A 14172-nucleotide genomic window follows, 5' to 3' on the forward strand; every position below is an offset into this window, starting at 1 on the left:
AGTTGTGCAATCCCACTCCTTCTGTATTGTATGTTTTATTGGATAGAGTAGAGAGAGTGCTGTTGACAGCTTGACCACCCAGGCCACACAAGTGCAATGTGGGTTGTGCGGATTTTCTCTTGACCATAATGGGTGGTCCCATATAGATAGGACAAGAGTGAAACAGTATGTGTTGCGCAGAGTAATGTGTGGTAGCTATCTGTAATGGAATCCCTGCAGTGTGTCTACGTGCCCTCGCGACAGGCATTCAGCTCGTTCAGAGGCCATTTCATGACAAGGCTGGTGATAACGACATGGAAAACATCTTAGTCTCACACCAGTGGACCTCAGCGAGACCTTTCAGAGGGATCTTAGTGAGAGAGAAAAAAAACATTTTCGCTAAGGCAATGCCCGGGCACGTGGCATACTTTTCAATAAGCAGCAGCCCGAAGAAAACTAATATCCTAAGAGTATCTGATTCCATCCCCATGGCAAAGGAAATGTCGTGATCAAAATATCGCCATGTTTTCTTATAGACGGAATGAATCCTATGTCTATGGTTAAATTATGATGAGATAAGACTCCATCTGCAAGAAATACAAAAAACTTTACAAGGCTACAAATAATTATTGGTGTGTAAACCTGTGGCTGAATAATAAGACGGACGAGGAAACATATGTTGGGAGGAAAAAGTAGTTGTTGAAATAAATATCATTGACCTTGAATTTATTGAGTCATTAATGACAAAAGTGGAGGCGTGAATAAAAGACAAACACAAAAATATTGACTTTGTTTACATTTTAATTAGTACAATGTCAAAGGTGTTACTTGGCACTATAGTATTGGAAACATGGTTCACATACTTTGTAGTGATGTTCACACTAGGATATCTACTAATAAATATAAAATAGCAATTAATGGTTCATGCAGAGGATACAAATTCATTCAAATTAATTCATTCAGATGACTACAAATGTACAGAGCAATTCAGTAGCAGAAAAGCAGTATTAAGTCTATTGTACTAAAAACTACATGAATGTTACTTTACTGTTTAACATAGTACAATAGCGGCAATCAGTTCTAACCTCTTGCATCATTCACGCACCCATGTTTGTGTGTATATCCTGAATATATGCCCTAATATTAAAGCATCAAATTGCTGTATCTATTTGAACAGTCTCCTACACCGACATAACTAAATGTCCCTCTATTCCCTTTATAGTGCACTACATTAAGGGTTAAATAAATACAATTAATATAACTACTTTTGACTGTAACCCCATAGGACTCTGGTCAAAATAAGTGCACTACATAGGAAATAGGGTGCCATTTGGATGCAGAAAAAAACGGCGTAATGGGAGGGCCCTTCCAAATAAAATATTGAAATAGTGATTGTTTATTTGACCGAGACGAACGCCGACAGAACGACGCATCGATCTCTGTTAAAGCATCCGAGCGAGCGAAACAGCGCCTCTCTGTCTCAGTATGTGTAAACCATGTATCTGATGCTATCTGGACCAAAAGAGTCATACTATTTCTGGCCACAAAGCATCAGATACATGGGCAACATATAGAGGGGCGCTGTTTCGCTCGCTCGGATGCTTTCTCCCGTGATACAGCTTCAGCAGAGAGGAAGTGGCAAAGCGTGAGGGCTCACTCTTGCCATAATCTGTCCAGTATAAATTCAATGCGTTTCTATGGGAATACCCATTGTTATGTTGGAGACATGAGCAACTCGTCATTATATACAGATCTCTGGTTTCAGCCTCTTGCTAATTGGTAAGGAAAGTTTGCGTGTGCACAGTGTACTGTTAAGATGCTGGATTGCCCTTAAGTAAATGCATGTTTCTCCCAAATTATATAATTACTCCTGTGTAAATAAAATAATTCAAAACACTTCACCAGGGAGCATGATTTAGCCACAGAGGATAATTAGCTTCTTTAAAAAAATAGCTATGGATTTGTTCAAATCACAAGTGTGTTTGGGAAGCCCACAATTTGTGTAGTGCGCGTGGCAATAGGTCTACCTGATTGAGTTGCGGCTGTCAGTGAAAAGCGTCTAAAATGTGTCTTGAGTAACATTCATTGCGAATGATTGTTCGTCAGTATTTGAAAAATCTTCCCAACACTCCCAGCCTCGATAATCAAAGTCATTGATTTTGATACATGAAAACGTTATTATTGAAAATGTGCGTATAAAAATAATCAGAACTGTCACGCAGAAAATGGTAGGATAAATAGTAAGCTTCCCGAACTTGAAACCCACGAGCTGCGGATGGGCTTTACTATTACACCAATTAAAAAAACTGTGAACGCGCATGACCACGCATGAGGTCCCGTGAAAAAAACGGGCCCGCCTATGGAAAGCAAAGGCAGTCCAAATTATTTGTTCTGGCGCCGGGTCTGGGCGCAGACCATCACTCAATCTCTTGTCACTTGATGTCAGAAAGCATATAGACTGGAACGCAATGGAGAACCATATGTGCCTCCTGGAATTGGTTTATCAATTGACCTCTGAGATTTAGTTCCTACAAAGTGTTCCATGATCCCTATGGAATGAAGCCTATATGAGAAACAGCTTCAATTCTCTGGAGAAAACCCTACATATAATTGTGTAATCTGTTAATAGTGAAGTTAATAAAGCTTTTCAACAGGCTCATTCAATAGTAGTACAAACATGAGATTACAGTTAATGTACTATGGATGTCTAAGTCTAGTCATAAGTACATTTTAATAAAGTTGGCAGTTACATCATTGCTATAATGTTTTTTTAGTTTTTTTTACTGTTCAACAAATGCATTAAGACATTGTAACATGAAGCATAACATTTCACATTCTTGAATATAAATAATATTAGAAATAATATTGAGTAAATGTAATAAACAAACAGAGAGGTAATGGCATTATTAGGTTCAGTTCACAATAACGTATAGCCAATGAAAGAACTTGACACAAAATGGACTCCTGCTCCAGCAGATTCTCTGTTATAAGAATCACTGTACTCAGTTACAAGATGCTCAACTTCCTCCTCAATGACCCTGTGCCATTACTGGTTTCTGCAGAATGGAGAGTGAGAGAGAGAGAGAGAGAGAGAGAGAGAGAGAGAGAGAGAGAGAGAGAGAGAGAGAGAGAGAGAGACAGACAGTGAGAAATGGGGAGGAGAGGGAGAGAATGCTTTGATTCCATTTGAGAGTGATTGGATGATTATCCCAAACATGACTGACTTTTAAAACTGGGACATTGGGACACAAGAATAGTTCAAAATGTGTCACATAAATACCTTTGATGCTTAGTTGTTAGGTCAGCTGAAAAGAAAAGACTGGGACCACAAATTGTAAATCATACCGATGATTATAACTAATATAATTTAGGGCCACCTAAAATAGGCTGAAAAACTAACTATACCTAAGGGGCTGATGAGAAAGTGTTGTGTGTGTGCAGTATTCCTCCCACACTCATACAGCGCTCTCATAAAACTCTTGTAGAAGTCTGGCAACTCAACGCATTAAGTAATCCTCCACTAAGAACCCTCTTAAACCAAACTAGGGGTGTAACCACGTTTTAAATCAACACGAATAAGAAATACATTTTGGCATTGAACAGCACCACAAACAACTTTCTCTTGCTCGCCTCTTTCCTCATCCCTCCCTATTCTCTGTCTCTCATCATATTCCTCTTATCAGCGTTCAAAGCATGTGTCACTGAAATGGCGGCAGTGCAAAACAATCAAGGTCGATTTCTCTATGGGAGTATCTATGGGATAGAGAACGTCGTTGAGTGCATCACAGTGTTTAGAGCCTACACAGGCAACTGACGATGAAAAAAGTGAACAAAGGTTCAGCCAGAATGACTCTAAGCCTCACCACCCTGTTCTAATGACTATGCAATGTAGAAATAAGAGCATGATTATACCTCTGCAGCCTTCCATTTGGAGCCCAAAACAAGAGAAACAATGTTTTGATTCTTAGATCCACACCATTTTATGAGCTCCGGTAATGAATTAATTACCCAATGTACCTAAACAACAGAAACCCAATCAACACACAGATTAACCAAAACCAACCACATGTGGAATAAACCCAGAGAGTATGAAGGAGTATGCCAACAAGAGAAACACCACACAGAGCAACCAGTGCTTAATTTGGCATAGGGCTGTAGAGTAGAGGGCTTGCAAAAGTTGCACACATTAGGCAACATTTTGGTAGCCTAGAGACCGGGAAAAATGTGGCCTTTCATAAACACATTTCTTGCAATTCTACATCATTTTAGATGACTGGAGACTTTAGCACAATATTTTTTAATACCTCACAAATTATCAATATGACATGCTACTTTGACACTGACATACTGAGAATCTGAGATCAATAAAAACAACCTCGTCTTGAATCCATCAATAGCCTAGACCTAGGTGTGTGGTGGAGACACATATTGTAGGCTACAATATGAGGAGGAAATTATAGTCCTAAAAAAGCTTTTCCATTTCACTGACTCACCCAATGATGCACAGCTCACTCAACGCTGATGGCTGACACGCTCGTGCCCAAAGCTTACTCTCTCTGGTTTTACTTTGTAAAACAACGTTGTCAGCACAATATGCCGAGTTGGAAGGTGATCATTTGGTAGTCTACAGACAGATTAGTCTTCTCTTTTCAGCAGGGTTCATTTGTTTTCCAACCTGTTTTCCCGGGATTGGATTTGAACTATTGTGAAAGGCCTGTCTTGGCTGCATGCTGTTCACTGACAATTTTGCCACACATTCCCGACTGTAGGCATGCCTAGAAATTGGCCTACACATAATCCACAGCTAGGCATTTAAAAAAAAAGAAAGCTGTTCACTGACAATTTTGCCACACATTCCCGACTGTAGGCATGCCTAGAAATTGGCCTACACACAATCCATAGCTAGGCATTTAAAAAAAAAAGAAAGCTGTTCACTGACAATTTTGCTGAGCATTCCCGACTGTAGGCATGCTTAGAGATTGGCCTACACACAATCCACAGCGCAGCTGTGGCTAAATTATAGGTACTCCTGGTGTAGTATTCAATATTATTTCATTTCTTTCTGAACAGATTATTAATTCTATAACTGTGGCAAATGTATTTCAATTTATCATGGGTGCTGCGGCACCTCCAGCACCCTTCCATGGATTTGATTCTATAAAGAAATAAATGAAGTGCAACACTGGAGAGATGAGAGTTGCAGGCTCATGTCTATCAGAGCAGAGAGAGGGAGATGGATTATAGAAAGTGAATCTCATTTCAGTTCTGTGAGAGACATAGACTCGCTTCTCTCACCACAGCAATGGCCACGTGTTGGTCTATATAGGCCACAATGTTACGCAAACCATAGGCTAAACCGGGGCCGGCCCAACACAAATCAATTCTTTGTATATCAGGCGCGTTTTCACATTACGTTTTTTAAGGGGACAGGAGAATTACAAAGGAGTCAACTTGAATTAACTTTAATAGCTTTGATTATAATTTTTACATTGAAAACTCTTCCTCTTCACCTGGAAGTTGCGTCCCAATGTCTCCTTCCTGAATTGTGCACTCGTTCACCACTCCCAACAAGTTTAAAACATTGGATTGGTGCAGGCATGGGCTAGAGTGAGTTTCCATATTCCACAAATTTCCTTTCAAATTCAAATTTCCTTGAACAAGTGCACTTTCCTTCATGAGATTATTAGAAAGCAACCACTGTATAAAGTTGTTTGCAACCTCTCTATAAAGTGTTTTTGGGGTCCCCCACAAGTATGTCTTTTCTCATGTAGGGAAGTTCCCGGTAGCGTAGTTCTTCAATCACCATAGGAGTTAGCAAGACAGCACAAACAGTTCTGGTTCCTGGTGACACTTTAGTTCAACTATAGCCCTCACTCTGACATAGTGCTGTCATAAACATTTGATAATGTCATGTAGTGAAGCGTATTATGACGATCAACCAGAAACATATGATAATTGACATACTATAAACCTGTAACAATGTATGACACGGTTATGACTGTCAAAAGCATGGGAAGTGTTCCAAAGTTTCTTGGCCAATTGGTACACTCAGGAATGAGCTCTGCAATGTTTCTCAATCCTATCATGTTCTAAGTGAAACAAGGTTAAGACTTTAGGGTTACGAGCCCCTGTAGATTCTGCTAGCGCAGCATTTTCGGTTCTTACTTGTTGGAAGGTCATAGGCACTTCTCCTTCTTTGGGGAGGGACAGTTGACTAAAAGAAACAAGAGAAGAAAAAATAATGCTATTGTGAGGAGGACCCTGGACGCACATGAAGACTCAGCAGTAGTCTGATTCAAATTAGACACTGAGACTTTCCACGCTCTGTCTATGCTCTGTTAAGGTGACATGGGAGTTGATCTGTAAAAAAGTAAAAAAAAGCTTGTTTCATCTCTTGGAGAGCCTTGTAATCAGCCTATATGGCTGAAAATGTCACTTTAAGAAAAATACACATAACACCATGTTTTGTTTTCCATAGTATTACGCAATCTACACATGCGGGTCCTGTTTTCATCAAAATCATGAATAAGTACAGAGATACTCAAATGTGATTTTCACAGGTCCCAGACTCTGCCCACCTTACCTTTCTCCTGGTCATATCCACAGACATCCCAGCAGCACTCAGGGCAGCGATCTTGTTCTCGATGTCTGTCACCTTCAGGGGAAAAGGACATTTACTCAATGGGCCTGTGTCTCCTGGTCCCAGATTAAGCCTGCTTTTGGACTAAAAAGGTAGCTCAATAAAAAATCCCCATAGAAAGTGCTTTTTTAATCCAGGAACAGATGATTTTTAAAGACCTTTCTGAACAATGTGCCTCCTTGGTTTGAGGTGTATGGCTTGAGATATGCTGGTCAACCATCTCTAACGGTTGACTACACTAAGGGGCAGTGGCGGATCCAGGCATAAGCTGCATAATCGGTTGCTTAGGTCCTGATCGAATACACCAGGTGCAATTGGGTTGTGCATCAGCAGTTTCTCTCTTGTTATGTCAGTCACTGACAATCAACTCAAAAATCAAATCAAATTGTATTGTTCGCATAAACATAGTGCATTTGGAAAGTATTCAGACCCCTTGACTTTTTCCACATTGTTACATTACAGCCTTATTCTACAATATATTGAATCGTTTTCCCCCCCTCATCAATCTACACACAATACTCTATTATGACAAAGCAAAAACAGTTTAGACATTTTTGCAAATGTATAAAAAATGAAGAGAAAAAAATTGAAATATTACATTTACATAATTATTCAGACTCTTTACTCAGTACTTTGTCGAAGCACCTTTTGGGTATGATGCTACAAGCTTAGCACAGCTGTATTTGGGGAGTTTCTCCCATTCTTCTTTGCAGATCCTCTCAAGCTGTCAGGTTGGATGGGGAGCGTCGCTACAAGCTATTGTCAGGTCTCTCCAGAGATGTTTGATCAGGTTCAAGTGCGGGCTCTGGCTGGGCCACTCAAGGACATTCAGAGACTTGTCCCGAAGCCACTCCTGCGTTGTCTTGGCTGTGTACTTACAGTCGTTGTCCTGTTGGAAGGTGAACCTCTGCCCCAGGCTGAGATCCTGAGCTCTCTGGAGTAGGTTTTCATCAAGGATATCTCTGTACATTGCTCCGTTCATCTTTGCCTCAATCCTGACTAGTCTCCCAGTCCCTGCCACTGAAAAATATCCCCGCAGCATGATGCTGCCACCATCATGCTTCACAGTAAGGATAGTGCCAGGTTTCCCCTAGACGTGACGCTTGGCATTCAGGCCAAAGAGTTCAATCTTGTTTTCATCAGACCAGAAAATCTTGTTTCTCATGATCTGAGAGTCCTTTATGTGCATTTTGGCAAACTCCAAGCGGGCTGTCATGTGCCTTTTACTGAGGAGTGGCTTCTGTCTGGCCGCTCTACCATAAAGGCCTCATTGGTGGAGTGCTGGATAGATAGTTGTCCTTCAGGAAGGTTCTCCCATCTCCATAGAAGAATTCTGGAGCTCTGTCAGAGTGGCCATCGTGTTCTGAGCAATCAGCGAGAAGGACCAACTGATTGCTCAGTTTGGCCGGGTAGCCAGCTTTAGGAACATTCTTGGTAGTTCCAAACTTCTTCCATTTAAGAATGATGGAAGCCACTGTGTTCTTGAACCTTCAATGCTGCAGACATTTTTTGGTACCCTTTCCAGATCTGTCCCTCAACACAATCCTGTCTCAGAGCTCTACAGACAATTCCTTCAACCTCATGGCTTGGTTTTTGCTCTGGGATGCACTGTCAACTGTGGGACCTTATATAGATAAGTGTGTGCCTCTCCAAATCATGTCCAATCAATTACATTTTCCACAGGTGGACTCCAATTAGGTTATAGAAACATCAAGGATGATCAATGGAAACAGAATGCACATGAGCTCAAATGTGAGTCTCATAGCAAATGGAATGAATACTTATGTAAATAAGGTATCTGTTATTATTGTTAATACATTTGCAAAAATGTTTAAAATCCTGTTTTCGCTTTGTCATTATGGGGTATTGTGTGTAGGTTGATGAGGAATAAGGCTGTAACGTAACAAAATGTGGAAAAATTCAATGGGTCTGAATACTTTCCGAATGCACTGTATTTAGCATATGTTATTGAGGGTGTAGAAAATGCTGTCATTGAATTAGCCATATCAGCTAACAATTTTTAGCGACATAGCTGGCTAGACTAACTATCTAAACTTGTAAACTCAGCAAAAAAAGAAACGTCCCTTTTTCAGGACCCTGTCTCAAAGATAATTCATAAAAATTCAAATAACTTCACAGATCTTCATTGTAAAGGGTTTAAACACGGTTTCCCATACTTCTTCAATGAACCATAAACAATTAATGAACATGCACCTGTGGAACGGTTGTTAAGAGACTAACAGCTTACAGACGGTAGGCAATTAAGGTCACAGTTATGAAAACTTAGGACACTAAAGAGGCCTTTCTACTGACACTGAAAAACACCAAAAGAAAGGTCCCCGCTCATCTGCGTGACTGTGCCTTAACTTCTCTAGGGTAGGGGGCAGCATTCGGAATTTTGGATGAAAAGCATGCCCAAATTAAACTGCCAGCTACTCGGGCCCAGAAGATATGATATGCATATATATGGTATATTTGGATAGAAAACACTCTAAAGTTTCCAAAACTGTTACAATAGTGTCTGAGTATAACCGAACTGATTTGGCAGGTGAAAACCTGAGAAAAATCCATTCAGGAAGTATGTTTCTTTTTGGTTTTGTAGTTTTCTATTCAATGCCATTACAGTATCCATTGACTTAGGACTCAAATTGTAGTTCCTATGCCTTCCACTAGATGTTAACAGTCTTTAGAAATTGTTTCAGGCTTGTATTCTTATAAATGAGGGAGTAAAACCAGTCTGAATGAGTGGACCCTGCCGTGTTACAGAGCTTTTTCATGCGCAATCCCGAGAGAGTGCCTTTCTTGTTTACCTTTTATATTGATAATGTTATTGTCCGGATTAAATATTATCAATTATTTAGGCTGAAAACAACCTGAGGATTGAATATAAACATCATTTTATATGTTTCTATGAGCTTTACGGATACAATTTAGATTTTTTGTCTGCCTGTTTTGACTGCGTTTGAGCCTGTGGATTACTGAAGAAAACTCGAACAAAACGGAGGTTTTTGGATATTAAGAGACTTTATCGAACAAAAGGAACATTTATTGAGTAAAAGAATGTCTTCTGAGTGCAACCATATGAAGATCATCAAAGGTAAGTGATTCATTTTATCTCTATTTCTGACTTGTGTAACTCTTCTACTTGGCTGGTTACTGTTTGTAATGATTTGTCTGCTGGGCTATGTTCTCAAATAATTGTAAGGTATGCTTTCGCTGTAAAGAATTAAAAAAAAATCTGACACCGTGGTGGGATTCACAAGAAGTTAATCTTTAAACCTATGTAAAATATGTTTTGTTTTCTGAATTTTTATAATGAGCATTTCGGTGTGTCACAGCATCATCGGACTGAGCTTGCAGTCATTGCCTGCAATCTCAACGCTGTGCATTACAGGGAAGACATCCTCCTCCCTCATGTGGTACCCTTCCTGCAGGCTCATCCTGACATGACCCTCCAGCATGACAATGCCACCAGTCATACCACTCGTTCTGTGTGTGATTTCCTGCAAGACAGGAATGTCAGTGTTCTGCCATGGCCAGCGGAAAACCCGGATCTCAATCCCATTGAGCACATCTGTGACCTGCTGGATCGGAGGGTGAGGGCTAGGGCCGTTCTCCCCAGAAATGTCCGGGAACTTGCAGGTGCCTTGGTGGAAGAGTGGGGTAACAAATGCTGTCATATGCAAGAATGCAGCTGGTGTCCACACCAGATACTGACTGTGACTGGTGCAGTCACATGAACTTATTCAGTTTATGTCTCAGGAGATGCACCAGCTGTTGTTAATAACAAATATCGGGCACGCATGGCACATGATGAGCCCTGCCACCATTGATTTTGATAGTCATTATCATTCAGATATCATCTTAGCATTGGCATAAGTCAGAGGCTGCTGTAAAATTGCAAAATCTTTCTATGCACCATGGCAAAATTTGAAGAATTGCAGGAAATGAACACTGAAATGAATTGTCTCTCCACCATCAGGAGGAAATACAGTGTCTAAGCCGGCCCGCATTGAAAATGCAGCTGTATGTTACTACATGTCGTCGTTAAAGTGAGTCCAAAACGATTTGGACACAACTCTGTAAAATATAAGATATTACTGTTTTTAATGTCCCGTTGGTAGCAGAAATCAAAATCAAATCTTACTGCTGGCAACATCATTAGAATTATGCCCGCCCCCATAAAGGCCATAAATATAGTGCAAACATTTAGTATGTGGAAAGGGCAAGGCTTTTTCTTCTCCATCAACATTACCTTGTACAGTACCAGTCAAAAGTTTTGTCCCACTTAAAAAGATGAGAGAGGCCTGTAATTTTCATCATAGGTGACAGACAAAATGAGGAAAAAAAATGCAGAAAATTACAGGCCTCTCTCATCTTTTTAAGTGGGAGAATTTGTCCTGTATATAATCATGTAGTAACCAAAAAGGTTTTAAACAGATCAACATATATTTTATATTCGAGATTCTTCAAAGTAGCCACCTATTGCCTTGACAGCTTTGCACACCGGTTAGTCCAGGATTGAGACTCCTAAAGGTCTTACTCACATCGGCTACAGAGAGCGTTATCACACAGTCGTCCGGAACAGCTTATCCTGCACCAGCGATTGACGCTTTACCCCTTGTCTTACCAGAGGCTGCGGATGTTGCCTGTAAATAGATGCACTTATTGATGAACAGCTGTATAAGAGCCTATATTAGCTAACAAAACAGTTCTGTCGCATCTGTTCAGCCACAACTCTGTAAAGATTTATGGAGGGAGAGTATGCATCTCTGTGTGTGGAGTAAACTGTTTTTAACCTCTGTGCACATTTAACATGCTGGTAGAGATTGGTAAAAGAGTTTCCCTGCATTAAAATCTCCGTGCTTGTAGTTTTCCTTTGTCCACTCATTATTAGTGCCCTGCGATTGTACGTTGACCAATAGTACCGTGAGCTGTTGTTTACAAATATACAGAGATCGCCACCCCTTGTCTTACCAGAGGCTGCTGTTCTATCCTGCCGATACAGTGTCTAACCCGCCAGCTGTATGTTACTCATGTCGTCGTTCAGCCACAACTCTGTAAATTATAAGATATTACTGTTTTTAACAAGGCACCCCGATCTCCTTCTGCGATATCTCTCTCTCTTTCTCCTGCTAATGACGGGGATGAGGCCTTGTCTGGTTGTCTGGAGTAAATCCCTCTCGTCTGACTCATTAAAGAAACATTATTTGTCCAGTTCAAGGTGAATAATCACCGTTCTGATGTCCAGAAGCTCTTTTCAGTCATAAGAGATGGTATCAGCAACATTGTGTACAAAATAAGTTACAAACAATGTGAGAAAAAAACAAAATAGCACGATTGATCAAGAGCCCATAAAACGGCAGCCATCCCCTCTGGGCACCATCTTTCGACCATGAAGGCCTGATTCACGCAGTCTCCCCTGAACAGTTGCTGTTGAGATGTGTCTGTTACTTGAACTCTGTGAAGCATTTCTTTGGGCTGCTATTTCTGAGGCTGGTAACACGAATGAACTTATCCTCTTCAGCTTGTTACATATTGACTGGCCTTCATGTCTTAAAGTAATGATGGCCTGTCATTTATCTGCTTATTTGAGCTGTTCTTGCCATAATATGGATTTGGTCTTTTACCAAATAGGGCTATCTTCTGTATACCACCCCTACGTTGTCACCACACAATTGAATCGGTCAACCACATTAAGAAAGAAAGAAATTCCACAAATTAACGTTTAACAAGGCACACTTGTTAATTGAAATGCATTCCAGGTGACTACCTCATCAAGCTGGTTGACAGAAGGCCAAGAGTATGCAAAGCTGACATCAAGGCATATTGTAACTACTTTGAAGAATCTCAAATATTAAATAGATTTGGATTTAACACTATAAAGAAAAACCTTTGAATCAGTAGGTGTGTCCAAAGTTCTCACCTGTCTTGTGTTTTTTTTCTTGAAGCTCTGATTGCTAGGGTCATTTTAAGATGCCACTTTGGCACAGTGACTCACTACCCAAACCAGACGTAACTGGTTTCAAGTGGCCAAGAGACGCCATGTGAACTCCTACTTCTTACTAGTGGACAAACTGGGAATCAGACATCAATAAATAGGTAGAAACCTCCTCATATTTGACCGACCAGCTCAAATCGGTCTTATGTAGCAACATTTTTAATTGTGTTTTTTACACTGTATAACAGTAGAGACTCATGGTATATCATACACTACAGGTGAGGAACAATGGGAAAGTAATTCTGCTTTGATAGTGATAAACTTGTAAACTCACTTTTGAGAAAATGGCCTATGAATGTTTTGGTACTACTACTGTTAAGCCTTTCTTTGTCTAAACCCATTCAGCATCGTTCACACCCTCTTAAGTTTCAGATCCACCCATCTCTTTCACCCTTTCATGCGTAAGTTCCAAATATCTCTAATGGTCACCCCAGTGTGAGTTTTTTTATGCACGTGATGTTAGAATGTTCTCTCCATTGCAGAATGTGATTGTTACGCAACAGTACATTTCAAACCAAAGCACGCACGCATAATCCCTGTTTTTATTTATAGGCTGTTTTCAACTTGTCAATTTTAAATTATTGAGGTGTGTTACGCCTCATTCATTCACATAAAAGTAGTCATTTTTACTTTTACGGACCACTTAATGTTTTTGACATTTCTGACCCAGACAAAATTCCCCAAATACTTCCCAATTGTTTGTGCAGTTCAAGTCTGCAGACATTTGCTCATCTCCCGTCCTGCACACACGTGTTCACATTTTCTATCTGTTGCCTGCATCGCAATCATAGTTGTTTTCTTTACCAATAATAACTTTGGAAATGTGTGCGTTTCTATCAAAGTAAGTGCCCTATTACGTTATAATAGTTTCTGCATGTTGTTTCTACTGTCGCATGTTTTTGTGTATATTCCTTATAACCGCGGACACACGAGGTAACGTTACTCATTTCATAACCTTTATGGTGTTATACTCAATGTTTAGCTAGCTAGCTACATTCTTCTATTAGCTCTGGAAAAGTATTAGAAGTATTAGCATGTGTTGTATTTTGAAGCTACCCTGGCCTTATGACTCCCAAGTGGCACAGCGTCTCAGTGCTAGAGGCGTCACTACAGACACCCATGTTCAAATCCAGACTGCGTTTCTATCAAAGTAAGTGCCTTATTATGTTATAATAGTTTGTGTGTCATGTTATACTGTTTCTACTGTAGCTCACTGTGTGTATGGAGCATAATATATTTGTGCATATTCCTTATAACCGCGGACACGCAAGGCAACTTTACTCATTTCATAACCTTTATGGTGTTATATTCAATCGTGCTTATGTAGCTAGCTACAATCTTATATTAGCTCTGTAAAACAATGCTAATTGCGTCAGAAGTATTGGCTTGTTGTATTTTGAAGCTACCCTGGAGAACTGGAAAAATATCTTCTTATACCACTAGGTCGTTTTCTGAGTGCATTCCACAAAGCTGTTTATCATGTCTGCCTCATCCACTGCCCCCATTTTGAGGTTATAGTCAAGAACGCAGTCTGGTTTGATATTTCTTTCTC

The 14172-nt window shown here is 40.1% G+C and overlaps 1 pseudogene; it reads right to left on the minus strand.

The window, feature by feature from the left end:
• Positions 1-1510: 1510 nt before the first annotated feature.
• LOC139380649 (melanophilin-like) overlaps positions 1511-14172 on the minus strand; it is a 126164-nt pseudogene continuing 113502 nt past the window's right edge.

Source organism: Oncorhynchus clarkii, chromosome 22, assembly GCF_045791955.1.
Source record: "Oncorhynchus clarkii lewisi isolate Uvic-CL-2024 chromosome 22, UVic_Ocla_1.0, whole genome shotgun sequence".
NCBI classification, from domain to species: domain Eukaryota; kingdom Metazoa; phylum Chordata; class Actinopteri; order Salmoniformes; family Salmonidae; genus Oncorhynchus; species Oncorhynchus clarkii.